The 27,824-nt window shown below is 47.8% G+C and overlaps 1 long non-coding RNA gene across 1 annotated transcript; it reads left to right on the top strand.

Moving 5' to 3' along the window:
* The first annotated feature begins 2,974 nt into the window (after positions 1-2,974).
* On the top strand, positions 2,975-16,255 carry LOC135229181 (uncharacterized). The gene is made up of 3 exons (XR_010319949.1): positions 2,975-5,451; positions 5,569-5,807; positions 12,515-16,255. It is a non-coding gene; the product is annotated as an uncharacterized LOC135229181 (long non-coding RNA).
* The last annotated feature ends 11,569 nt before the right edge of the window (positions 16,256-27,824 follow it).

The following is a 27,824-nucleotide window of genomic DNA, read 5'->3' as shown; positions in this document are numbered from 1 at the left end:
ATTTCTTGACTGCTGCTTCCGTGGGTGTTTATTGTGGATCCAAGTAAAATGAAGCCCTTAGCGATGTCAACATTTTCTCCGTTGTCATGATGTTGCTTATTGGTCCTGTTGTTAGGCTCTTGGTCTGTAGTCTTTGATTTTCTTCAGTAAATGCTTTAAGGCCTCTTCACTTTCAACAAGCGAGATTGTATCATCTGCATATCTCAGGTTATTAATGAGTCTTCCTCCAATCCTGACGCCTTATTTTTCTTCAGACAGTCCAGCTTCTCGGATTATTTGCTCATCATACAGGTCGAATAGGTATGGTGAAAGGATACAATGGAGATGCACACCTTTCTTGACTTTAAACCATGCAGTATTCCTTGTTCTGTTTAGATGACTGCCTCTTTTTCTATGTACAGGTTTCTCATGAGAACAATTAAGTGTCCTGGAAATCTCATTCTTCCCCATGTTATCCATAATTTGTTATGAGCTGGAGTAGGTCTCAGAAATAATGTGCCATTTCTTCCAGTTGGTCCTGCACGGCTGCCTACTTCCCTAGGTGGTAGCAGGTAAGGCCTGTCTCAGAAACACTCCCCTCCTCACTAAGCATGATTCTTCACACTGCTCCATCTTCTTTCCCGTGTGTGTCTCCTGCCCTCCTCAGTGGCTGGGGAAAATGATAGTAGTCCACTATGAGATTTATTCTTTTATTATACTTTATTTTATCATTTGTTTTTATAACATAGTTCCGTTAAAATCAAGGGTAATAAAAATGTTTCTGTGATGGAAGTGGATAATCCCACCCATTGTGTCCATCTAAAGTTTCATGAGAAAACTGTGCCCACAACAGAGGGCTCCCACTCCTCTGGCTCACTGTATTTTCTCCTCGTTTATTTGCTCTTCCCTCTTTCCTGATGCATGCATGGGACCACTGAGCTTCAGGACTCCACAATTCTCCTTTTCATACCAGTGTTACTGTAATCTTGGGTTCATGGGCTGCCTTGCCACAGATTTACTCATTCTGTTTCTGTTAATTATTTCATTACTTAAAAATCTCTCATGAATTTTTCCAGAAGTACATTCTATTCCTCAAAAACTTGGAAGCAATGGGAAAATATGCAATAAATAACAAGAAAACATACGTAATGCATAGAATAAATTATTAACGTTCCGATATGTCTGTTATCTTACTTACATTGGCATGTATGCGTATTAGGGTCTCTGGTTGATGCAAATGGTTAATATCTTGAGCTGCTGACAGAAAGTTGGAGTTCAGGTCCACCCAGAATTGCTGTGAAAGAGAGGTCTGGCAGCCTACTTCCGAAAACCCAGCCACTGAAACCCCTATGGAGTACAGTTCTACTCTGGCACACTGGCGTCATCATGAATCAGAACTGACTCAGTGGCAACTGGTTTTATGTGTGTATTAGCACACACATTTATGTACATTAACACAGATATTATATCCTGATATTTTCATTCATCATTAGTCTTTTCTCATGATAAATTTTTTTTGTTTTTTTTTAATGAGGGCATTAAATTACTTTATAATATTCTGTGTGCATGTAGTATATGTTTTTTAACAATTTGAACTATAGTTGCAATAATAAATGTGCATGTTTCTAGTAATCTTCAATGTATACTTACATCTTTTTAACATACATCTCTGCCATTAAATCTCTTTGTTTAATTATTGTTTAACACTCTTTACGCCTAAGAGATGGTCTCAGAAGCAGCCCTGATCAGTTTTTCTCCCTCTTACTCATGAAGCCCCTTAATGTATCCCAAGGTATCAACTACGAAGCATTTTACGTCCTTATCATTTGTTTATTTTTCATTCAGTCAGTATATTCCATGGGCCAGAAATAGTCTATGTTATGCAGATACAGTGGTGAAAGGTACACACTGTCCCTGTCGTCATGAAGGGGACAACCCAGTGCAGGTGGGAGGAGCACTGGGGAAATGCAGCTGAGAGCAAGGACAGACAACCCTCCAGGAACCACACTGGACTTCAGAGAGGCTTGTTGGCTGCTGTTCACCTGGCAGGCTTCTAGATACCAGAGTACCCTTGGGCTTGGTGCCTGCTCCTCTCTCTATTGACACCCTCCCTGTAGGATGCCTCAGTGAGTTTACTGCTGTCTATTTGTAGCTAAGGACGTGAGGTTTATACCTCCATCCATTCAAACTCCTCCTGGGTCCAGACTCATATATTGAAATGTCAGCCTAACTCTCTGTATTGACCTCTTTATGCATTATAATGATACATTCCTCATATGGCCATCATGAAAAGCAAACATGAAAGGGAAAGCACAGGAGTGCCTGGCACCAGTGTAGGTACTCAATGAACATTAGCTGTTGGTATTATTCTTGACATCCCCATGTGGGGTGAAGTTTTATTACCTGACATCTCCATGTGAATATCTAACACCCACACCATGTTATCTAGGCTATGAAACAATTCTTGGTTCCAACCACCATTCCATTCTTATCGATGAATTTCTCAAGGCTTCAGTGATGGGATTGTGTGTTTTTCCACACAATGGACGTGATTAGGAATGGTTGGCTAGGTCCTACACAATAAATTGCTCCAGCATTCCTATGGATGACCATTGAGACAAGTTTCAGCCAACGAATGTAGCAAAGAATTGGAACCACTCTCAGCTGTTCATGCGAGTACTCTCAATCCAGAGTATCTGGTAAGTCGACTGTTAGGGATTGAATTGTGTCCCTCCAAAATGTATGTGGAAATCCTAACCCCGGTACCTGTAAATCTGACCTTGTTAGGAAAGAGGGGGCCTGCTTTTATTATGTGAATGAGGTCATACCAATGTAGGGTGGGTCCTAAGCCTAACTCTTCTTAGTTATAAAAGGAGCAGAACACACACAGACACAAACAGGTGAAAAGGAAGACAGACAAAGAAGACAGATGCTTCTAGAAGGCCAGGAACACAAATGATTGCTGGCATCTACTAGAAGCTGAGGTAGACAAGGAAGGACTTCCCACTACAGTCATGCCCTGAATTTGAACTACTACCTACTGAACTATGAACAAATAAATTTCTGTTCTTTAAAGCCATCCAGTTGTGTTATTTTTTGTTATGGAGGGACTAGGTAACTAACACACATAACCGTGCTTATAAGTTCAGCCCAGTGCAGAATAATTTTCTTCCCTCCTTGGTCTAGCCCACCCGAACCTGCTCTTTCCCTATCAGTGTCCTTTGCTTTCACCTAAGAGTTATGACAGAGTCAGCTCGATGGTGATGCATTGAAATTTCAATTTATTTTATATTTATGATTATTATTAATTCCAGTATTTTCTACAGTTTTCAATGGAGACAGTCTTATAATCTATGAATAGCATTTATACTTTTTGTTTTTTTGTACTAGCTTACACTTCCAGTGTTAAATGTTTAATAAAAGTAATGATAGAAGCACCCTTATTTTATTGTTTATTAATTTTAAAGAGAATGTCCCACACGTCACCATGAACTATCATGCTAGTTGTAGTTTTCCACGTTCGGGAACTCCTTTTCTGTTCCATGTTTGCTCCTAGCCCTTATCTCTCCGTGTGATTGGATTTTATCAACCTGCTTTGCCCCCATCTCTTGAGGTGAGGATATGTCTTCTCTTCTTTCACCTATGCATGTGGTGAATGAAATTACTAAATCTTTAATGTTCACTCAAATTTGTATGCCTACAATCAACCGCCTTGATCATGGCATGTTACGTGGTTTATACTTTGCTGGATTTCCTTTGCTTGGCGTCTTACGTAGGGTTTTGCATCTCAGTTACTGAGTGTGCTTGTCCTCTAACTCTTCTTCTACTATCCTTCTCTAGTTTGTTATCAATTTTAAACTAGCCTTAAGGATCAAGTTAGGGGAATATCTCATGATTTTCTAATCTCTGTTGACTACGTACAAGATTAAAATGACTGTTTCTTGCATGTTTGCTGGAACCTGACTGGAAACGATCTAGGTCTGCCGTTTTCTTTGTAGGGAGATGTTGAACTACTGACCCACTTTATTTAGTGGTTAAAGGCATCTTCTGGTGCTAATTTACTTAGAAAAAATTCTGATGCATGTTCTAGGGTGCTCGAATCTCATCTTTAAATATTGATTATCAGGGCTTGTAGCCTCATGCAAGCCAATTCATCAATCCCAGATTTCCCCAAAGTCAGGCTCTGCAACTCTTCCCGGTACCAAATTCCCTCATTTAAGACTTATTTGCAAAGAAAGAGACAACAGTATGCTATCTACGCAGTTGTGTATCCGCAGCCTTCTTGAGTCCATATTGTGAGGATACAGTCTTCTAATACTTTTTTTGTAATTGTTCTTTTTCTTATTTTTTTTTTTCCTTTTTTCACTGCCAATACACCCCCTCCCCCAATCTAGTAGTTTTAAAGTTGTGCGTTTCAGGTTCAAGTCTGTAATCCAGCTGGGCTTCTGTTTGTGCTGCATGTGTGCATCAAAAGAACGTGCTTCTAGAAGTAGAAAGCAGGCAGTGAGACTGTTGGGTGGTTGGCGGGGTAGGGGGAGGGGAGCTGCTGCTCAGAGAGGGCGCCCGAGGGAGGCACGAGATGCCGGGCTGCCCACCGCAAGCCCGCAGACTCCAAGGAGGTGGAACCTGCGTGCGCCATGAGCCTTTTGAGACAGGCCCAAGCCCGCCCAGCCGGGTGCTTGCAAGTTCCACCAGGACTAGGGGAAGCCTAAGGCCAAGGAGGGCAAGGTCTAGGGTCTGGACCTGAGAACTGGTTCTGCCACTTGTGATCGCAGAGCTTATGCTGGAAAGGAGGGCAGGAAGCATATCACAATGTGTGTCCGGAGGATGACCCAGAAGGGCGGGAGTTGTGGTCACCCAGGGACTCTGGGTCTGCATATGGAGGCCCCCAGGGTGCAATTCCAGGAGCAGAAGGCAAAGCCACAGAGGCCAAAGTGCACCTCGCCAATGCTTCCCAGGGGCATTGCCCCAAATATGGGGAGCAGTCCCTACTCTGGGCTAGGGACTTTGTTTCCTCCATTCTCATCACTGACTGTGAGCAGACTCTAGTCTATGCAGACTAATGAGGAGTTATCAAAATGAGCTCCAAACTCCGGATTTGAGTTAAGGATCATAAACTAACATAGAGAAATACGACTTTAGCAATAAGTGACTGTTTGAAGCCCAAGTTGCCTTAAAACACAGAATTTCAGTCTTTCAGCTCCTCTGCTAACGTAATAACTAAGAACAGAATCTCACTGGAGCTCAAAGATGTGGGGCACTGGGAATACTCCTGGGTCTGTCTGCTCACGGCTGATTGCCTGATTCCCAGTTTTATTATACAGCTTAAATACAGACCAGAAGAGGAGTTTGGGGCTTGACATCTGACATCTTAACACCAGTTCCTGTTTCTTGAGGAAGGAAGAGGTAAAATAAATCAGCGTTTACTGTGTCCTTCTCCATCCCCGGAAGTCCTTGTGAAGACCCTCTCAGGTAAGGACTGACGGGGAGTGGCTTGGTTTACTATTCGACTTTGTCCTTCAGTCACTTTGTTTATGTCCTGCATGTAAACTATTATGCATTGACAGAAGCATTCTAATTCTTATGCAGAATGACTAGACCTCCTGCAGAATGACTATATTGTGCCTCCCTTGGGCACCCCTGTCTGCGCAGCACCCTCCGCCCCCAACTGCCCAACCGCCTCTCTCCTGGCATTCTGCTTCTAGAAGTATGTTCTTTTGATGCAGAGATGCAACACACACAGAAATCCCAGCTGGATTACAGACTTGAACCCGAAGACCTTATGCAGAATGACTATTTATGAACCACTAAACTCAGTACTAAAGCAGGTACTTACCCCTCAGAGAAGGCCCTGGGGGAGGTTGATACATGCATTCCCCAGTGCTCCTGCTGCTCTAGAAGTGCCTGAAATGCCTCTCTGGGAAAGGCCTTCAGAGTAGTAGGCTCATGGCCCACGTGGGAATTCAGGCCTATTTTTCTGTTAGAACATCTCATTTCGCTCTGAAAATGTTATTATCCAGTTTATTCACCAGACATGAGTACAGACATCTCATATTTTCAAAATTAATCCCATTCTCTAATACTAATTTGCCACCAAGAGTATATTCCAAAGTGTTTCCAATAGGCTAGAAAGTCTTTCCAAAGAGGGGAGTCCTGCGCCGTGTTGTGCAGTGACAGCAGGGTTGGCATAATATGTTTACCCAGATACCTACCACTTTTTAAAAATTTTTTATTGTGTTTTACTTGAAACTTTACAGAGCAAATTACTTTCTTGTTCAGCCATTTATACACAATTGTTTTGTGACATTGGTGGCAATATTCATGATGTGTCAGTATTCTCTTCTATGCTCCAGTTCCCCGTTTCCATCTGCCATGATTCCTGTTCCATCCTGCCCTCTTTTCTGTGCTTTTGGGCAGGTTTTGCACTTTTGGTCTCATACACACGATTGAACTAAGAAACACTTTCTTCACGTGTGTTACTGTTTGTTTTATAGACCTGTCTAATCTTTGGCTGAAGGGCGAACTTCAGAAGGTACTTTCGACTTTGTTGCTTTCCATAATTCCTGAAATTCCAAGTCTACCACCTGAAGAACTTCCTTTAGTGTTTCATTTAGAACAAGTCTGGTGGCGATGAATTCTCTTAAGCGTCCTTCACCTGAGAATGTCAATATTTTTCCTTTACTCATGAAGGAAATAACAGCCTATAGAACACTGGGTTAATGTTTCTTTTCTTTTAGTGTTGAAAAAATGTTGTTTTCACAGCCTTTTGGCCTCCATGGCTTCTGATGATGAATACGGAGTCATTCCAATTGTTTTTCCTGTGTGAAATGAGTTGTTTTCTCTCTAGCTTCTTTGAAGATACTTTCTTGGTCCTTGTTATTCCACAATTGACAGTGAGGCATTTGGGCGTAAAATTATGTGAGTTTAACTTGTTGGAGTTTGCAGAGCTTCTTGAATCTGTAAGTTTATGTCTTTCAACAAATTGGGAAAGTGTTGAGCCAGTATTTCTTCAGATACTTTTTTCTACACCACATATTTTCTCTACACCTTATGGAATTCCAATAAATAAATGTTAGATATTTTTGGATTTTTTTGAGGCTCTGTTCATTTTTTTTTCAGATTGGATATTTTCAGTTGAACTATTTTCATCTCATTGATCCTTTTGTCTGTCAACAGCATTCCGCTGTAGAGCTGATCAAGTGAATTATTTATCTCTATTTTTCTATTTTTCCTGTCTAAAATTTTCATTTGTGAATGGTTTCTATGTATTTTTCTATTTTTCTAAGGTGTGCCTGTTATTTCTTTGAGCGTGGTTAAAGTAGCTTTTTAAAGTTTTTGTCTATGATTCCAAGACTTACAGAAAATGTTGATGTTGTTTGTTTTAGGAATCACTTGACCCAGTTATGTTCAGGCTGCAGGTTCTTTCCCACCTTCTGTATGCTGTGGCTCAGATGTCGGTTCAGATTTTGAAGACTTTGCGGTGATATTTGGATGTAATCTATGGGAGTGTCACTCAGTCTGGGACCTTGTTGGTGTTCTAACCCATAATGCAGTTCTCAAAGGATTGATCTACTTCTTAGGGTCAGAGCAAAGCATATGCAACTATGGGAGGTGGGGGGGTATGAAAAACAACTTTATGGTATCCCTCTTTTGAGCCGCCTGTTCTCTGTCTCTCTGAGGCTCTCTGATGTCTGAGCAGCTACCTTCCTGGTCCACTGGCAAGAATGTAGGGGCTTTAATCTCTTCATTCTGCCGTGCAATTAAGTGACTGGGTCTGCCTATGAGGCCAAATAACGGTAAGATGGAGAAAATGTAACAGAGATTCCTCTATATTATTTGGTCCTTATATACTTAGGTCAGAGAGAAGGCACACTGTTTCTGGTGATACTTCGAAACAGGTATGGAGAAAAAGGCATTAACAGGTCGATAGCTGCATACTAGGTGTTACGGATTAAATTCTGTCTTCCCAAAATGTATATATCAGCTTGACTAGGCTATGCTTCCCACTATTGTGCGATTATCCACCATTTTGTCAGCTGGTGTGATTTTCCAATGTATTGTAAATCCTACCTCTATGATGTTAATGAGCGAGGATTTGAAGCAGTTATGTTAAGGAGGCAGGGCTCAATCTACAAGATTAAGTTGTGTTTTAAGTCAATCTCTTTTGAGATATAAAAGAGAAAAGAGCAGTGAGACAGGGGGACCTCAGTACCACCAAGAAAGAAGTGTCAGGAGCAGTGCATCCTTTGGACCTAGGATCCCTGTGCTGAGAACCTTCTTGTCCAGGGGAAGATTGGTGACAAAGACCTTCCCCTAAGAGTGACAGAGAAAAAAAGCCTTCCCCTGGAATTGGCACCCTGAATTTGGACTTATAGAGCCTCCTGGACTGTGAGGGAATAATTTTTTTTGTTAAAGTCATCCGTTTGTGGTATTTCTGTTACAGGAGCACTAGATGTCTAAGACACTAGGTACCAGGAGATGTACATTTCCCAGTTCTTTCACTCCCAGGGACACTATGACTAAGTAGCCAATGCCATAAATCCATGCGAGCAGACTATTCTGATTACTGCTTTGACTCTACTGTCTGTTATGGTAACCACACCCACCTTGTCTTTGTTGATTGAGTGCCACCACTTGGCTGCTACCACCATGGGCTCCAGTCAACTGCATTGTAGTTAGGTGTCTTAATTCAGTTAGGGCAGTTCTCACTGTGGACTCTTACTTACATAAAATAGCAACCACAGAAGTCTTCAGTAAAGCTGGGGCTTGCTTTCCAAATTTGTACCTCACCGCTATGGTAAAAAGAAAGCCCCCTGGGCACTCCGTGTGTGGGTCTGTGGGTCCAGCCTAATAAATCCATTCTAACCTGCCAATTTCCCTCAGCCTTTGGTTACCTTCTCCTACATTATACAATGGCAGATCTGCATTTCCACTTGATTTATTTTAGGCCACCACTTAATCCATGCTTCAGTAAACCAACCAAATAAACTATGAGATCCTTTTCTAACCTCTCAAGCTGAAACACTGAATGAAGAATCCATGCTTCCTGGGCCTATATCAATAAACTCAGACTAATCCACCTTTATGTTGCTTGCACCATTATCCCACACCCGGAATAGCCATTCCCACACATATTCACCAGGTTTCTGTATGTATATATTAGAAAAATCAAGCAGTTCTTTTGGAGTTTAGCATACCTTCTCCTGGGTCACACTTTATAGTTCACCTTTTGGGGCTTGTTGGGACTGAAGTCTAGGTATAGGTCTAGAAGCAAAAATGGGCAGTGGCAGTGGGATGTTCAGCCGTGTCTTATAAGGCATCTGCCTAAGGTGATGCCCCAGGCAATGCCCCAGACACCACCCCAGGAGACAACTCAAACAAGACACTTCAGGCACAGCTGGGGTAATCTCATCAGATGGAGGTGGAAGGGATAATTGTTTTACTGGGAAGGGTGCCTTAGCAGGCAAAATTAGAGAATCTCTTCAGATGGTAGTAAAAGATCTGGTTCTGTTAGGAAGAGCGATTCAACAGAAATTGGAGGTTCATTGTCCCCCGCTTTCTGACTGTCTGCCCATATGTCCTCATCCCAAGTTTCAGGATCCCATTTCTTCCCAATCAATGCCCTCACTCTAACTTCAGACACCATTTGAGGTTGGATATTCAACTGGCGCTTTAATTCAGTCACTCTAATGATAAGAATCTGAGTTTATTTTTGGCAGCATTAGCCTTGTTACTATAAGAAATATGGTTTTCTTTCTGGGCACAAGTGGCAGCTTTCAGATCTTGTATGTGGTGCTTGAGCTTTGAGTCCATTTCTTTCATTCACCAGTGTGGCTAGCAAAAGCAGGACCAAACAAGCAGCTTCCTTATTATTCTTATGCTGACAAAATTATAGAAAAGTATCAAATATATAATCAGACAGAGCCTTGTCTCTCACAAATATTTGATCCAGTGGTAGTAGTATTTTGCGTATTTCTATTGTCACCTCCACCATGGATTAACAATAGCCTGTTTACTCCTGGAGACAGTTATCAGTGCCTTTAAGATTAGCCAGACTTGAGAATCAATTCAGAAAACTCATCCTTAAGATTTGGTTCCTCTAGAACCAGTGTAGGTACCAAATGTCTTAGCCTGGGATCTCTAGAGGTGCAAAACTAGTGAAGAGAACATATATATATATATACACACACACACATATATATGAGTGTGTGTGTATATATATGTGTGTTTCTGTGTGTGTGTGTGTATGGAAACCCTAGTCGCATAATGGTTAATAGCTATAGCTGCTAACCAAAAGGTTAGCAGTTCGAATCCACCAGGCGCTCCTTGGGAACTCTGTGGGGCAGTTCTACTCTGTCCTGTAGGGTCACTATGAGTTGGAACCGACTCGACGGCAATGGGTATATATATATATATACATACACACACACACACACACACATACATATATATACGCATACATATGTTAGTTGTGGCTGTTAGATGCCATCGATCCTGTGTAAAACAGAATGAAACACCGCCTGATCCTGAACCATCCTCACAATCATTGCTATGTTTTAGCCCATTCTTGCAGGCATTGTGTCAGTTCATGTTGTTGAGCACCTTCCTCTTTTTTTCTGACCCTCAGCTTCTCCAAGCATGATGAGCCTCTCCTGGGACAGGTCCCTCCTGAAAATATGTCCAAGGCACGTGAGACGAAGTCTCGCCATCCTTGCTTCTAAGGTGCATTCTTGGTGTACTTCTTCCAAGATGGATTTGTTTATTCTTCTGGCAGTCCATGGTATATTCAGTATTCTTTGCCAACACCATATTTTAAATGAATCAGTTCTTTAGTTTTCCGTATTCATTGTCTAACTTGCTCAAGCATGTGAGGTGATAGAAAATATCATGGCTTTGCTCAGGCACACCTTAGTCCTCAAAGTGACATCTTTCTTTCTCAACACTTTAAGGAGGTCTTTTGCAATAGATTTGCCCAATGCAATACATTGTTTGAATTCTTGACTGCTGCTTCTGTGGGCATTGATTATGGATTCAAGTTAAATGAAATGCTTGATGACTTCAGTATTTTCTCTGTTTATCATGGTGTTGCTTACTGGTCCAGTTGTGAGAATTTTTGTTTTCTTTATGTTGAGGTGTAATCCATACTGAAGGCTGTAGTGGTTGCTGTTCATCAGTAACTGCTTCAAGTCCTCTTTACTTTCAGCAAGCAAGGTCGTATCAGCTGCATATCATAGGTTGTTAGTGAATCTTTCTCCAAAACTAATGCCATGTTCTTCTTACAAACCAGCTTCTCAGATTATTTGCTCAGCATACAGATTGAGTAAGTATGGTGAAAGGATACCACCATGACACATAACTTTCTGATTTTAAACCACACGGTATCCCCTTGCCCTACTCAAATGACTGCCTCTTGGTCTATGTACATATTCCGCATGAATACAGTTAAGTGTTCTGGGATTCCCATTCTTTGCTAAGCTATCCATAATTTGTCATGAGCCGCACAGTTGAGTGTGCTTGTATAGGAAACAGAAATAGGTAAACATCTTACTGATATTCTCTACTTTCAGCCAAGATCCATCAGACATCAGAAATAATATCCCATGTTCCATGTCTTCCTCTGAATCTAGCTTGAATTTTTGGTAGTTCCCTGTCTGTGCACTGCTGCAACTGTTTTTAAATTATATTCAGCAAAATTTTTCTTGCGTCTGATGTTAATGACATTGCTTGATAATTTCCGTATTGCGTTGGACCACCTCTCTTTGAATGGGCACACATATAGATCTCTTTCAGTCATTTGGTCAGGTAGCTGTCTTCCAAATATATTGGAATAGACAAGTGAGCGCCTTCAGCACTGCGTCCGTGTGTTGAAACATCTCATTTGGTACACCATCAATTCCTGGAGCCGTGTTTTTTGCCAATGCCTTCAGTGCAGCTTGGAGTTCTTCCTTCAGTACCATCAGCTCTTGATCCTATGCTACCTCCTGATATGGTTGAACGTTGACCAATTCTTTTTGGTGTATTGAGTCTTTGTATTCCTTCCGTCTTCTTTTGATGTTTCCTGTGTTGTTCGATATTTTGCCCATAGAATCGTTCAGTATTGCACCTAGAGGCTTGAATATTTCCTTCAGTTCTTTCAGCTTGAGAAATGCCAGGTGTTTTCTTCCCTTTTGGTTTTCTAACTCCAGATCTGTTCACATTATATTATCATACTTTGTCTTCTCCAGCTTCCCTTTCAGGTATTCTATTGAGCTCTTTTACTTTATTTTTCCTTCCATTCTCTTTAGCTACTGTACATTCAAGAGCAAGATTCAGAGTCTCTTGTGACATCCTCTTTGGTGTTTGCTTTCTTTCCTGTCTTTCTAATGACTTTTTGTTTTTTTCATATATGATGTCCTTGCTATCATCCCACAACTAATCTGGTCTTCGATCATTAGTGTGCAGTGCATCAAATCTATTCTTGAGATGGTCTCTAAATTCAGGTTTGATATACTCAAGGGCATACTTTGACTCATGGACTTGTTTTAATTTTCTTCAGCTTCAACTTGAACGTGAATATGAGCAACTGATCGTCTGTTCTGCAGTCAGCCCCTGGCCTGATTCTGACTCATGATATTGACCTTCTCCATCATCACCTTCCACAAATTTGATTCCTGTCTATTCTGCCTGGAATGGTTCATAAGTATAGTCACCGTTTATGTTCCTGATGAAAGGTATGTGCAATGAATAAGTCACTGGTCTTGCCAAATTCTATCATGTAAGCTTCATTGTCATTTCTATCATCAATACCTTATTTTCCAACTGCTGATTTGTCTGCTTTGTTTTCAACTTCGCATTCTAAATGATTGATCAATGCATCACGTTTGATCAGTTTCAAACTGTATAACTTGGTAAAAACCTTCAACTTGTTCATCTTTCACATTCATGATTTGTGTGTAAATTTGAATAATAGTCTTATTAACTGGTCGTCCTGGTAGGCCTGTGGATATTATCCTATTGCTTGTAGTGTTGTACTTCAGAAAAGATCTTGATATGTTCTTTTTATCGATGAATATGATGCCGTTCTCTTTAGTATCTCAATCCTGGCATAGTAGAACATATCATTGTCTAGTTTAAAATGTCCAAAACCAAGCTATTTCAGCTCACTAATGCCTTGGATTACTGACCTTTATGCATTCCATTTCATTTTTGATGACTTCCAATTTCCCTAGATTCATACTTCCTTCATTCCACATTCTGATTATTAAAGGATATTTGCATCAGTTTCTTCTCATTATGAGTTATGCCCCATCAGGAAATGTCATTAAAGTGGGATCTACTTTGAGGAGGTAGCTCTTCCCCACTCGTATTTTGAGTGCCTTCCAACCTAAGGGGTTATCCTCTGTCATTCAATCAGACAGTGTTCCAGTGCTATTTGTAAGATTTCACTGGCCAGTTTTTTTTAGAAATAGATCACTAGGTCCTTTTTCCTAGTCTGTCTAAATCCAGAGCTCCACTCAAAGCTGTCTACCATGGGTGAACCTGGTGGTATTTGAAATACCGGTGGCATAGCTTCTAACATCACAGCAACATGCAAGCCACCACACTACAACAAACTGACAGAAGAGTGGTGGGAGTTAAAAATGAGAAGAACCAAAAAGAGTGCTTCTTCCATGTCTGCTGATTTAGAGGAACCATGAAAAATTGTCAAGTGAAGAGTGATTCAGAGAAAAACATGGGTAGAGTGTGACCTAATTTCCATAAAAACAAACAAATGAATGTCCTTACGTGTGTCCCGGCAAAAAGCAGTGTGTAAAAGGGTACATGTGTATCTTTGGACACTGGACACTTCAGGGGAGCTGGTACAATATACTTATGTGGGGATGGCTCTTATTATAACTTCTGTATACAAATCTCTATTGTTAAATGTGTTATAAGAATGTAAAACCTTTTAAAGTTAATAACATCATACGTGTATGTGTGTGTATTTGAAACTTTTTTTCTGTTTTGACTATTTTATATATGTGTTTTTTAGTTATCTAGTGTGGCTATAGCAGAGATACCACAAGTGGATGGCTTTAACAAACAGAAGCTTATTCTCTCACAGTTTAAGAAGCAAGAAGTTTGAAGTCAGGGCACCAGCTCTAGGAGAAAGCTTTCTCTGTTTGTGGCTCTGGGGGAAGGCCCTTGTCATCTATCTTCCCCTGGCCTAGGAAATTCTCAGCGTGTGGACACTGGGTCAAAAAGACGTGCTCCACTCCAGGCACTTCTTCCTTGGTGGTATGAGGTCCCTCTCATTTCTGCTCACTTTTCTCTTTGTATGTCAAAAGAGACTGACTCAAGACTCACCCTAATCCTGTAGATTGTGTCCTCCCTCATTAACCTAACTGCCTCTAATCCTGCCTCATTAACATCACAGAGGTTGGAATTTACAACACATAAGTAATCACATCAGATCACAAAATGCAGGACAACCACACAATACTGGGAATCAGGGTCTGGCCAGGTTGACACATATTTTGGGGGACACTATTCAATCCATAACAATAGAGAAAACACTGTCTTCAATGCCAGATTCAGAGACTTTTATCCATCTGTGAAGGGCAAACACAGAAATTGAACAAAATTCAGACCAGCGAATTATTGCTTGCTCTTGTAACTAATGACTTCTTCTGGTCTCTATGCCTGGAAATGGCCAAAAAGAATTCTGTGAGGATTAATTCAGTTATTGCTCAAACATCTACTGCATTTACATGTCTACAGATAAGGAAGAATGCTGGACACCATGTGTGATTCATTAAGTAACACGGGGACCATTAGACTATTGTTCTCCTTCTCTGATATGCCACTATCACCTTCTCCCCTTGTTGCTCTCCTGAAAAACCCACGCTTGTATATTCTAGGCTTTTATCCAGGATTGAATTTGCAAGAAGTTAAAGATATATCTTTGAAAGATAAAGAAGACTTTGGCCACATTGTCTTTAGACAGTTGAACTTCCCAGCCAACCTCTGTGCAGGATGGGAATTCACAATCCCTCCTACTCAGTACCTCTGAGCAGGACGGGATTTCTGTTTCATTGTCAGGAGAAGGCGGAATTCAGCCTTCTTCAGAAAACTTACTTTCCTTTGCCTCAAACTGTCCCTCTCAGGATCTGTCACGGTCACTCTGAGAAATTCACATGGGCAGCCTGTATGGAAGTGCCCATCCTAGAGGCCCTGCCCTCCCTTCCTTGCTCCACAGGGCTTCCTCTGACACTTGGGGTCACATCTCCCAGGGAGTACACACCTCTGGCACTTCCAGGGATTCCCAGGCCCTGGGATACTGTGGATTGGACTTGGAACTCAATCTGTTTCTTCCCATCCTCACCTTTGATTATCTGTGTTCTGTCTTCACCAGATTTAGGAGGCCTTGTCTTCTCTTTGCTCGTTTCATCTCAGTCAGGCTTTTCCATTCCAACTCTCTGATCTCAGAACAGATCAGGTTAGACCACAGAGAAGACAAAGACCAAGCAAACATCACTGATCTGTGCAGAAGCTGCTGGGAAGGGATTCGATTCTCATTGGTTTAGGGTTTTATGCCCACTGCTCACTGGCAGGCAGGTTCCCCCCAGAGTCTGGCTTCTGTCTGGTACCTTGTACTACAAAGAACTCAGTGACCAGCCCACCTTCACAATCACACCTCCCTTAGAGCTATCTGTCCAGAGGCTCTTTCTCAGACTTCCATGTCCCACTGAAATCCCTTTTCTCTTTCCTTACAAACATTATGTTCGTTCTCAGGGCCCTGAGACCTCATCTGCAGATGAGTCTTGTCCTCTTCTCTCCTTGGCAGGGGGAGCTTTTGAGTGGACCTCATGTCTTCGGACAGCTATCCTGGGCCTTCTTCCACCTTGGTGCTCTAGGGCTGGATCTCTCCATGTAATAGAGGGAGCGTGGAAGGGGCACAAGGCTAAAAGGATGGATCTTCCAGGAGAGGTGGGTTTAAGAAGCCTGAATGAAATTCTTCCCTGAAGGGTGCATATTTTCAGTCCAGACATCCTCCTTCTCTCAGCCTAAGAGGCCTAGCACGTCTTCAGATGCTTCTCCTTTGACCTTCAGGCCATGCCTGCACCCTCTGCAGCCCGGTCTCCCACATGTGTAGCAGCACCAGTAGGTGTGGCACTCTCTTCAGCCCTTGTCTCCTCCTCCAGATGCTCCTGGAGGTGCCTGGCTCTTCTTGCCAGGACACCAGGATGCTGACCAGGGACTCAGTGTTGGTTAAAGGATGTCGGCCAGTGACCACGTGTCCTCATTTCCTTTGAAGGATTTCGCTCCTTGCCTGGGCAGAAGACAGCCAAGGTCAGCCTGAGCCTAAACACCTAGTGACCTGTGACACTGCAGCTAGTGATAGATGTAGATTTCCACGCTCAGGTATCCGCAGGTGGCGGATTGAGAGTGGTCGGAGGAGAAGTGTAACTAGAGATCACACACTCACGAGGGCACGGGTCAAAGGTCTCGGAAAATAGCTGAGGTCGTGGAGCCCTAGCGGAGCCAGTCTAGGGCACAGGCCTCCGTCCTGTGCTTGGCAAATAGGTGGCACCATCTGCAGAGTATGCCGCCATCCGCAGACTCTGGACTGCTGGGGCCCTGGACGCCCGGATTTCGGCCTTGTCTTTGGAGAAGTGACGCGCATGCAGTGTGCCACCGGGGGCTGTGGCCCAGCAGAAGCAAAATCTTGAAAATGCGGGCTTCATTTGACTTTGCCTGTGTTCTCCTTTGGCTGAGTGCCATCCTGTGTTTCCTAGCAGGAGAAGCATTCCTGGAGAGAGGCGGATTCCATGTGTGCCGGCAAAGTGTGTGCTGAGATGATGAGTCGCTGGAGACCAGGGTGGACTCTTCAGACCCAGGATAGGCCTCTGGCAGGTATGTGTCAATGTTTTCTGCCCATGGCACTCAGCCGGGTATTTGAATACAATGTTATCAGCGGAATTAGTAGTCTCCGGAGAGGCTGCCCCGTGTCAACAAGCTTCACCCGGCCAGGGTTCACCCGTGATGTAGCTCCCCAATCAATCACTACTCCCTAGTCCTTCCAGATAGACTACCAGATCTTCTCTGCCCTTGGGCAACCAGTACAGCCAGAGGCCTTCCCCCTTTGCTCTTTCGTCTCTAGACACTCTGTCAGGCACTCCAAGCTGTGAAGTGCCTGGGGGGGAGAAGGAAGAGATTTCAGAGAATGAACACATACAGAGAGAGAGAGACAGAGAGAGAGGCAGGAGATGCTGAGTGGGGATGTCTTGCGTACTGATATCCTGAGGAAAGTGGGAAAATTGGACCCTGGCCTGCTGTGCCAATGCCCTGAAGCAGTCCGCACCAGGGGCTCCCTTGTGCCTGCGTAGCCTTTCCCAGGGTGTGCTCAAATCCTGTGGCCACTAGGTGTCCTGGGTCACAATGGAGGGCCCTGTGTCATCTGCCTGGCGGGCTGGATCTCTGCCATTGGCTGAGTCTTGTCACCAGGCCCATCATAAGCTGCGCCTACTCTTCCGGTGGGGAGACTGTCTCCATGGTGATGGCAAAGAAGCCTTAGTCCCGCCCACCTGGCCTTCACTTCACCTACCCGGCCTGCTGACCCTCACTCAGACCTCTGTGTTGATCAAAATGAATGTCGGCCAGTGGCCAGGTGTCAGCATCTGGGATAAAGGATTCGGGACCTTGCCTGAGGCAGAAGGCAGCCTAGGTCTGCGGGTCCCTGGAAGTCTAGTGAGTTGTGACGCTGCTGCCAGTGACAAATGGTGACTCCCACACTCACATATCCCCTGGTGGCAGAATGATAGCGATGGGTGGAGAAACATGGCTCCTGAGCACACGTTGAATGGGGCACCGGCCGAAGGCCAGGGCCAGGAGTGGACGTCGTGGAGCTGAATGGCGAGCCAGTGAAGGGCCCAAGGATTTCTCCTGTATGTGGCAAACAGGTCATCCGTGTCCCCACGTCCATAAACCATTGGACTGCCGGGGCCCAGGCTGCCAGGATTTCGGCCTTGCCTTCGGAGCCCGGCCACATACGCAGTCTTGCACCGGAGGCGGGGACATGTAGACAGCAAAAATTTGGAAAATGGCAGTGTCTCCTCGATTTCCCCGGCATCGGCCTATTTGAGCGGCATGCTTTGTTTCCTAGTAGGATAAGGCACTGACGGAGAAAGGCAGGATTATGTGTGCAGGAAAGGTGTGTGCTGAGAGGGTGACGACGTTGAGACCAGGTTGGGATCTTTAGTCCCAGGAAAGGCCCCTGGCAGGTGTGGGTGAATGTTCTCTGCCCATCCGAGTTGGCGGGGGGGCGGTTTTCAGCAAACAAAGCAGCAGCGGGATTATTCGTCGCCGGAGAGGTTGCATCTGCCCACAAGCTCCACCTGGCCAGGGACCGCCCCTACTGTATTGCCCATGTCAATCAACAGAAGCTAAGACCTTCCAGAGAGACTACCTGCTATTGTCTACCCACGGGGAAGCGGTCCAGCCAGAAGCCTCCCCCGTTTCATCTCCAGGCTCTCTGTCAGGCCCCTCATACTTGTGATGCGTCTCAGGGGTAGAAGGAAGAGATTCCTCTGAATGAACACATCCAGAGAGGGGCCATAGATGCTGAGGAAGGGCACCTTGCCTACTGACATCCTAGCGTAAGTGGTAAAGAGGTACCTGCCTGCTGTCCCAGTGTGTCGAACGTGTCCGCATCAGGGATTGGCTACTGTGAAGTTATTCCCTGGTGCCCTCGATTTTGTGGCCAAAGACACAAGGGCCTGTTGTGTGTCCATGGGTACCATGGAGGGCTCTGCAGAACTGGCCGGTTAGGCTGGACTTCTCCTATTGGCTCAGTGTTTGTGACCCGTCCCCGTCAGAAGTTCCGGCCAGCCTTCCGGTGGCTGTCTCCATGGTGATTGGGGAAGAAGCCTTAGGCCCCGCACTCAGCCTTCACCTGGCCTACGTGGCCTCTTTACCCTCATCTGGACCGCCGTGTGGATGAAAGAAAGGATGTCGGCCAGTGACCACGTGTCCTCATTTCCTTTGAAGGATTTCGCTCCTTGCCCGGGCAGAAGACAGCCAAGGTCAGCCTGAGCCTAAACACCTAGTGACCTGTGACACTGCAGCTAGTGATAGATGTAGATTTCCACGCTCAGGTATCCGCAGGTGGCGGATTGAGAGTGGTCGGAGGAGAAGTGTAACTAGAGATCACACACTCACGAGGGCACGGGTCAAAGGTCTCGGAAAATAGCTGAGGTCGTGGAGCCCTAGCGGAGCCAGTCTAGGGCACAGGCCTCCGTCCTGTACTTGGCAAATAGGTGGCACCATCTGCAGAGTATGCCACCATCCGCAGACTCTGGACTGCTGGGGCCCTGGACGCCCAGATTTCGGCCTTGTCTTTGGAGAAGTGACGCGCATGCAGTGTGCCACCGGGGGCTGTGGCCCAGCAGAAGCAAAATCTTGAAAATGCGGGCTTCATTTGACTTTGCCTGTGTTCTCCTTTGGCTGAGTGCCATCCTGTGTTTCCTAGCAGGAGAAGCATTCCTGGAGAGAGGCGGATTCCATGTGTGCCGGCAAAGTGTGTGCTGAGATGATGAGTCGCTGGAGACCAGGGTGGACTCTTCAGACCCAGGATAGGCCTCTGGCAGGTATGTGTCAATGTTTTCTGCCCATGGCACTCAGCCGGGTATTTGAATACAATGTTATCAGCGGAATTAGTAGTCTCCGGAGAGGCTGCCCCGTGTCAACAAGCTTCACCCGGCCAGGGTTCACCCGTGATGTAGCTCCCCAATCAGTCACTACTCCCTAGTCCTTCCAGATAGACTACCAGATCTTCTCTGCCCTTGGGCAACCAGTACAGCCAGAGGCCTTCCCCCTTTGCTCTTTCGTCTCTAGACACTCTGTCAGGCACTCCAAGCTGTGAAGTGCCTGGGGGGGAGAAGGAAGAGATTTCAGAGAATGAACACATACAGAGAGAGAGAGAGACAGAGAGAGAGGCAGGAGATGCTGAGTGGGGATGTCTTGCGTACTGATATCCTGAGGAAAGTGGGAAAATTGGACCCTGGCCTGCTGTGCCAATGCCCTGAAGCAGTCCGCACCAGGGGCTCCCTTGTGCCTGCGTAGCCTTTCCCAGGGTGTGCTCAAATCCTGTGGCCACTAGGTGTCCTGGGTCACAATGGAGGGCCCTGTGTCATCTGCCTGGCGGGCTGGATCTCTGCCATTGGCTGAGTCTTGTCACCAGGCCCATCATAAGCTGCGCCTACTCTTCCGGTGGGGAGACTGTCTCCATGGTGATGGCAAAGAAGCCTTAGTCCCGCCCACCTGGCCTTCACTTCACCTACCCGGCCTGCTGACCCTCACTCAGACCTCTGTGTTGATCAAAATGAATGTCGGCCAGTGGCCAGGTGTCAGCATCTGGGATAAAGGATTCGGGACCTTGCCTGAGGCAGAAGGCAGCCTAGGTCTGCGGGTCCCTGGAAGTCTAGTGAGTTGTGACGCTGCTGCCAGTGACAAATGGTGACTCCCACACTCACATATCCCCTGGTGGCAGAATGATAGCGATGGGTGGAGAAACATGGCTCCTGAGCACACGTTGAATGGGGCACCGGCCGAAGGCCAGGGCCAGGAGTGGACGTCGTGGAGCTGAATGGCGAGCCAGTGAAGGGCCCAAGGATTTCTCCTGTATGTGGCAAACAGGTCATCCGTGTCCCCACGTCCATAAACCATTGGACTGCCGGGGCCCAGGCTGCCAGGATTTCGGCCTTGCCTTCGGAGCCCGGCCACATACGCAGTCTTGCACCGGAGGCGGGGACATGTAGACAGCAAAAATTTGGAAAATGGCAGTGTCTCCTCGATTTCCCCGGCATCGGCCTATTTGAGCGGCATGCTTTGTTTCCTAGTAGGATAAGGCACTGACGGAGAAAGGCAGGATTATGTGTGCAGGAAAGGTGTGTGCTGAGAGGGTGACGACGTTGAGACCAGGTTGGGATCTTTAGTCCCAGGAAAGGCCCCTGGCAGGTGTGGGTGAATGTTCTCTGCCCATCCGAGTTGGCGGGGGGGCGGTTTTCAGCAAACAAAGCAGCAGCGGGATTATTCGTCGCCGGAGAGGTTGCATCTGCCCACAAGCTCCACCTGGCCAGGGACCGCCCCTACTGTATTGCCCATGTCAATCAACAGAAGCTAAGACCTTCCAGAGAGACTACCTGCTATTGTCTACCCACGGGGAAGCGGTCCAGCCAGAAGCCTCCCCCGTTTCATCTCCAGGCTCTCTGTCAGGCCCCTCATACTTGTGATGCGTCTCAGGGGTAGAAGGAAGAGATTCCTCTGAATGAACACATCCAGAGAGGGGCCATAGATGCTGAGGAAGGGCACCTTGCCTACTGACATCCTAGCGTAAGTGGTAAAGAGGTACCTGCCTGCTGTCCCAGTGTGTCGAACGTGTCCGCATCAGGGATTGGCTACTGTGAAGTTATTCCCTGGTGCCCTCGATTTTGTGGCCAAAGACACAAGGGCCTGTTGTGTGTCCATGGGTACCATGGAGGGCTCTGCAGAACTGGCCGGTTAGGCTGGACTTCTCCTATTGGCTCAGTGTTTGTGACCCGTCCCCGTCAGAAGTTCCGGCCAGCCTTCCGGTGGCTGTCTCCATGGTGATTGGGGAAGAAGCCTTAGGCCCCGCACTCAGCCTTCACCTGGCCTACGTGGCCTCTTTACCCTCATCTGGACCGCCGTGTGGATGAAAGAAAGGATGTCGGCCAGTGACCACGTGTCCTCATTTCCTTTGAAGGATTTCGCTCCTTGCCCGGGCAGAAGACAGCCAAGGTCAGCCTGAGCCTAAACACCTAGTGACCTGTGACACTGCAGCTAGTGATAGATGTAGATTTCCACGCTCAGGTATCCGCAGGTGGCGGATTGAGAGTGGTCGGAGGAGAAGTGTAACTAGAGATCACACACTCACGAGGGCACGGGTCAAAGGTCTCGGAAAATAGCTGAGGTCGTGGAGCCCTAGCGGAGCCAGTCTAGGGCACAGGCCTCCGTCCTGTACTTGGCAAATAGGTGGCACCATCTGCAGAGTATGCCACCATCCGCAGACTCTGGACTGCTGGGGCCCTGGACGCCCAGATTTCGGCCTTGTCTTTGGAGAAGTGACGCGCATGCAGTGTGCCACCGGGGGCTGTGGCCCAGCAGAAGCAAAATCTTGAAAATGCGGGCTTCATTTGACTTTGCCTGTGTTCTCCTTTGGCTGAGTGCCATCCTGTGTTTCCTAGCAGGAGAAGCATTCCTGGAGAGAGGCGGATTCCATGTGTGCCGGCAAAGTGTGTGCTGAGATGATGAGTCGCTGGAGACCAGGGTGGACTCTTCAGACCCAGGATAGGCCTCTGGCAGGTATGTGTCAATGTTTTCTGCCCATGGCACTCAGCCGGGTATTTGAATACAATGTTATCAGCGGAATTAGTAGTCTCCGGAGAGGCTGCCCCGTGTCAACAAGCTTCACCCGGCCAGGGTTCACCCGTGATGTAGCTCCCCAATCAGTCACTACTCCCTAGTCCTTCCAGATAGACTACCAGATCTTCTCTGCCCTTGGGCAACCAGTACAGCCAGAGGCCTTCCCCCTTTGCTCTTTCGTCTCTAGACACTCTGTCAGGCACTCCAAGCTGTGAAGTGCCTGGGGGGGAGAAGGAAGAGATTTCAGAGAATGAACACATACAGAGAGAGAGAGAGACAGAGAGAGAGGCAGGAGATGCTGAGTGGGGATGTCTTGCGTACTGATATCCTGAGGAAAGTGGGAAAATTGGACCCTGGCCTGCTGTGCCAATGCCCTGAAGCAGTCCGCACCAGGGGCTCCCTTGTGCCTGCGTAGCCTTTCCCAGGGTGTGCTCAAATCCTGTGGCCACTAGGTGTCCTGGGTCACAATGGAGGGCCCTGTGTCATCTGCCTGGCGGGCTGGATCTCTGCCATTGGCTGAGTCTTGTCACCAGGCCCATCATAAGCTGCGCCTACTCTTCCGGTGGGGAGACTGTCTCCATGGTGATGGCAAAGAAGCCTTAGTCCCGCCCACCTGGCCTTCACTTCACCTACCCGGCCTGCTGACCCTCACTCAGACCTCTGTGTTGATCAAAATGAATGTCGGCCAGTGGCCAGGTGTCAGCATCTGGGATAAAGGATTCGGGACCTTGCCTGAGGCAGAAGGCAGCCTAGGTCTGCGGGTCCCTGGAAGTCTAGTGAGTTGTGACGCTGCTGCCAGTGACAAATGGTGACTTCCACACTCACATATCCCCTGGTGGCAGAATGATAGCGATGGGTGGAGAAACATGGCTCCTGAGCACACGTTGAATGGGGCACCGGCCAAAGGCCAGGGCCAGGAGTGGACGTTGTGGAGCTGAATGGCGAGCCAGTGAAGGGCCCAAGGATTTCTCCTGTATGTGGCAAACAGGTCATCCGTGTCCCCACGTCCATAAACCATTGGACTGCCGGGGCCCAGGCTGCCAGGATTTCGGCCTTGCCTTCGGAGCCCGGCCACATACGCAGCCTTGCACCGGGGGCGGGGACATGTAGACAGCAAAAATTTGGAAAATGGCAGTGTCTCCTCGATTTCCCCGGCATCGGCCTATTTGAGCGGCATGCTTTGTTTCCTAGTAGGATAAGGCACTGACGGAGAAAGGCAGGATTATGTGTGCAGGAAAGGTGTGTGCTGAGAGGGTGACGACGTTGAGACCAGGTTGGGATCTTTAGTCCCAGGAAAGGCCCCTGGCAGGTGTGGGTGAATGTTCTCTGCCCATCCGAGTTGGCGGGGGGAGGTTTTCAGCAAACAAAGCAGCAGCGGGATTATTCGTCGCCGGAGAGGTTGCATCTGCCCACAAGCTCCACCTGGCCAGGGACCGCCCCTACTGTATTGCCCATGTCAATCAACAGAAGCTAAGACCTTCCAGAGAGACTACCTGCTATTGTCTACCCACGGGGAAGCGGTCCAGCCAGAAGCCTCCGCCGTTTCATCTCCAGGCTCTCTGTCAGGCCCCTCATACTTGTGATGCGTCTCAGGGGTAGAAGGAAGAGATTCCTCTGAATGAACACATCCAGAGAGGGGCCATAGATGCTGAGGAAGGGCACCTTGCCTACTGACATCCTAGCGTAAGTGGTAAAGAGGTACCTGCCTGCTGTCCCAGTGTGTCGAACGTGTCCGCATCAGGGATTGGCTACTGTGAAGTTATTCCCTGGTGCCCTCGATTTTGTGGCCAAAGACACAAGGGCCTGTTGTGTGTCCATGGGTACCATGGAGGGCTCTGCAGAACTGGCCGGTTAGGCTGGACTTCTCCTATTGGCTCAGTGTTTGTGACCCGTCCCCGTCAGAAGTTCCGGCCAGCCTTCCGGTGGCTGTCTCCATGGTGATTGGGGAAGAAGCCTTAGGCCCCGCACTCAGCCTTCACCTGGCCTACGTGGCCTCTTTACCCTCATCTGGACCGCCGTGTGGATGAAAGAAAGGATGTCGGCCAGTGACCACGTGTCCTCATTTCCTTTGAAGGATTTCGCTCCTTGCCCGGGCAGAAGACAGCCAAGGTCAGCCTGAGCCTAAACACCTAGTGACCTGTGACACTGCAGCTAGTGATAGATGTAGATTTCCACGCTCAGGTATCCGCAGGTGGCGGATTGAGAGTGGTCGGAGGAGAAGTGTAACTAGAGATCACACACTCACGAGGGCACGGGTCAAAGGTCTCGGAAAATAGCTGAGGTCGTGGAGCCCTAGCGGAGCCAGTCTAGGGCACAGGCCTCCGTCCTGTGCTTGGCAAATAGGTGGCACCATCTGCAGAGTATGCCGCCATCCGCAGACTCTGGACTGCTGGGGCCCTGGACGCCCGGATTTCGGCCTTGTCTTTGGAGAAGTGACGCGCATGCAGTGTGCCACCGGGGGCTGTGGCCCAGCAGAAGCAAAATCTTGAAAATGCGGGCTTCATTTGACTTTGCCTGTGTTCTCCTTTGGCTGAGTGCCATCCTGTGTTTCCTAGCAGGAGAAGCATTCCTGGAGAGAGGCGGATTCCATGTGTGCCGGCAAAGTGTGTGCTGAGATGATGAGTCGCTGGAGACCAGGGTGGACTCTTCAGACCCAGGATAGGCCTCTGGCAGGTATGTGTCAATGTTTTCTGCCCATGGCACTCAGCCGGGTATTTGAATACAATGTTATCAGCGGAATTAGTAGTCTCCGGAGAGGCTGCCCCGTGTCAACAAGCTTCACCCGGCCAGGGTTCACCCATGATGTAGCTCCCCAATCAATCACTACTCCCTAGTCCTTCCAGATAGACTACCAGATCTTCTCTGCCCTTGGGCAACCAGTACAGCCAGAGGCCTTCCCCCTTTGCTCTTTCGTCTCTAGACACTCTGTCAGGCACTCCAAGCTGTGAAGTGCCTGGGGGGGAGAAGGAAGAGATTTCAGAGAATGAACACATACAGAGAGAGAGAGACAGAGAGAGAGGCAGGAGATGCTGAGTGGGGATGTCTTGCGTACTGATATCCTGAGGAAAGTGGGAAAATTGGACCCTGGCCTGCTGTGCCAATGCCCTGAAGCAGTCCGCACCAGGGGCTCCCTTGTGCCTGTGTAGCCTTTCCCAGGGTGTGCTCAAATCCTGTGGCCACTAGGTGTCCTGGGTCACAATGGAGGGCCCTGTGTCATCTGCCTGGCGGGCTGGATCTCTGCCACTGGCTGAGTCTTGTCACCAGGCCCATCATAAGCTGCGCCTACTCTTCCGGTGGGGAGACTGTCTCCATGGTGATGGCAAAGAAGCCTTAGTCCCGCCCACCTGGCCTTCACTTCACCTACCCGGCCTGCTGACCCTCACTCAGACCTCTGTGTTGATCAAAATGAATGTCGGCCAGTGGCCAGGTGTCAGCATCTGGGATAAAGGATTCGGGACCTTGCCTGAGGCAGAAGGCAGCCTAGGTCTGCGGGTCCCTGGAAGTCTAGTGAGTTGTGACGCTGCTGCCAGTGACAAATGGTGACTCCCACACTCACATATCCCCTGGTGGCAGAATGATAGCGATGGGTGGAGAAACATGGCTCCTGAGCACACGTTGAATGGGGCACCGGCCGAAGGCCAGGGCCAGGAGTGGACGTCGTGGAGCTGAATGGCGAGCCAGTGAAGGGCCCAAGGATTTCTCCTGTATGTGGCAAACAGGTCATCCGTGTCCCCACGTCCATAAACCATTGGACTGCCGGGGCCCAGGCTGCCAGGATTTCGGCCTTGCCTTCGGAGCCCGGCCACATACGCAGTCTTGCACCGGAGGCGGGGACATGTAGACAGCAAAAATTTGGAAAATGGCAGTGTCTCCTCGATTTCCCCGGCATCGGCCTATTTGAGCGGCATGCTTTGTTTCCTAGTAGGATAAGGCACTGACGGAGAAAGGCAGGATTATGTGTGCAGGAAAGGTGTGTGCTGAGAGGGTGACGACGTTGAGACCAGGTTGGGATCTTTAGTCCCAGGAAAGGCCCCTGGCAGGTGTGGGTGAATGTTCTCTGCCCATCCGAGTTGGCGGGGGGGAGGTTTTCAGCAAACAAAGCAGCAGCGGGATTATTCGTCGCCGGAGAGGTTGCATCTGCCCACAAGCTCCACCTGGCCAGGGACCGCCCCTACTGTATTGCCCATGTCAATCAACAGAAGCTAAGACCTTCCAGAGAGACTACCTGCTATTGTCTACCCACGGGGAAGCGGTCCAGCCAGAAGCCTCCCCCGTTTCATCTCCAGGCTCTCTGTCAGGCCCCTCATACTTGTGATGCGTCTCAGGGGTAGAAGGAAGAGATTCCTCTGAATGAACACATCCAGAGAGGGGCCATAGATGCTGAGGAAGGGCACCTTGCCTACTGACATCCTAGCGTAAGTGGTAAAGAGGTACCTGCCTGCTGTCCCAGTGTGTCGAACGTGTCCGCATCAGGGATTGGCTACTGTGAAGTTATTCCCTGGTGCCCTCGATTTTGTGGCCAAAGACACAAGGGCCTGTTGTGTGTCCATGGGTACCATGGAGGGCTCTGCAGAACTGGCCGGTTAGGCTGGACTTCTCCTATTGGCTCAGTGTTTGTGACCCGTCCCCGTCAGAAGTTCCGGCCAGCCTTCCGGTGGCTGTCTCCATGGTGATTGGGGAAGAAGCCTTAGGCCCCGCACTCAGCCTTCACCTGGCCTACGTGGCCTCTTTACCCTCATCTGGACCGCCGTGTGGATGAAAGAAAGGATGTCGGCCAGTGACCACGTGTCCTCATTTCCTTTGAAGGATTTCGCTCCTTGCCCGGGCAGAAGACAGCCAAGGTCAGCCTGAGCCTAAACACCTAGTGACCTGTGACACTGCAGCTAGTGATAGATGTAGATTTCCACGCTCAGGTATCCGCAGGTGGCGGATTGAGAGTGGTCGGAGGAGAAGTGTAACTAGAGATCACACACTCACGAGGGCACGGGTCAAAGGTCTCGGAAAATAGCTGAGGTCGTGGAGCCCTAGCGGAGCCAGTCTAGGGCACAGGCCTCCGTCCTGTACTTGGCAAATAGGTGGCACCATCTGCAGAGTATGCCACCATCCGCAGACTCTGGACTGCTGGGGCCCTGGACGCCCAGATTTCGGCCTTGTCTTTGGAGAAGTGACGCGCATGCAGTGTGCCACCGGGGGCTGTGGCCCAGCAGAAGCAAAATCTTGAAAATGCGGGCTTCATTTGACTTTGCCTGTGTTCTCCTTTGGCTGAGTGCCATCCTGTGTTTCCTAGCAGGAGAAGCATTCCTGGAGAGAGGCGGATTCCATGTGTGCCGGCAAAGTGTGTGCTGAGATGATGAGTCGCTGGAGACCAGGGTGGACTCTTCAGACCCAGGATAGGCCTCTGGCAGGTATGTGTCAATGTTTTCTGCCCATGGCACTCAGCCGGG

Source organism: Loxodonta africana, unplaced genomic scaffold (assembly GCF_030014295.1).
Source record: "Loxodonta africana isolate mLoxAfr1 unplaced genomic scaffold, mLoxAfr1.hap2 scaffold_120, whole genome shotgun sequence".
Classification (NCBI taxonomy): Eukaryota; Metazoa; Chordata; class Mammalia; order Proboscidea; family Elephantidae; genus Loxodonta; species Loxodonta africana.
Note: the sequence above shows the minus strand (reverse complement) of the source record. Positions and strands in the feature narration are given on the sequence as shown.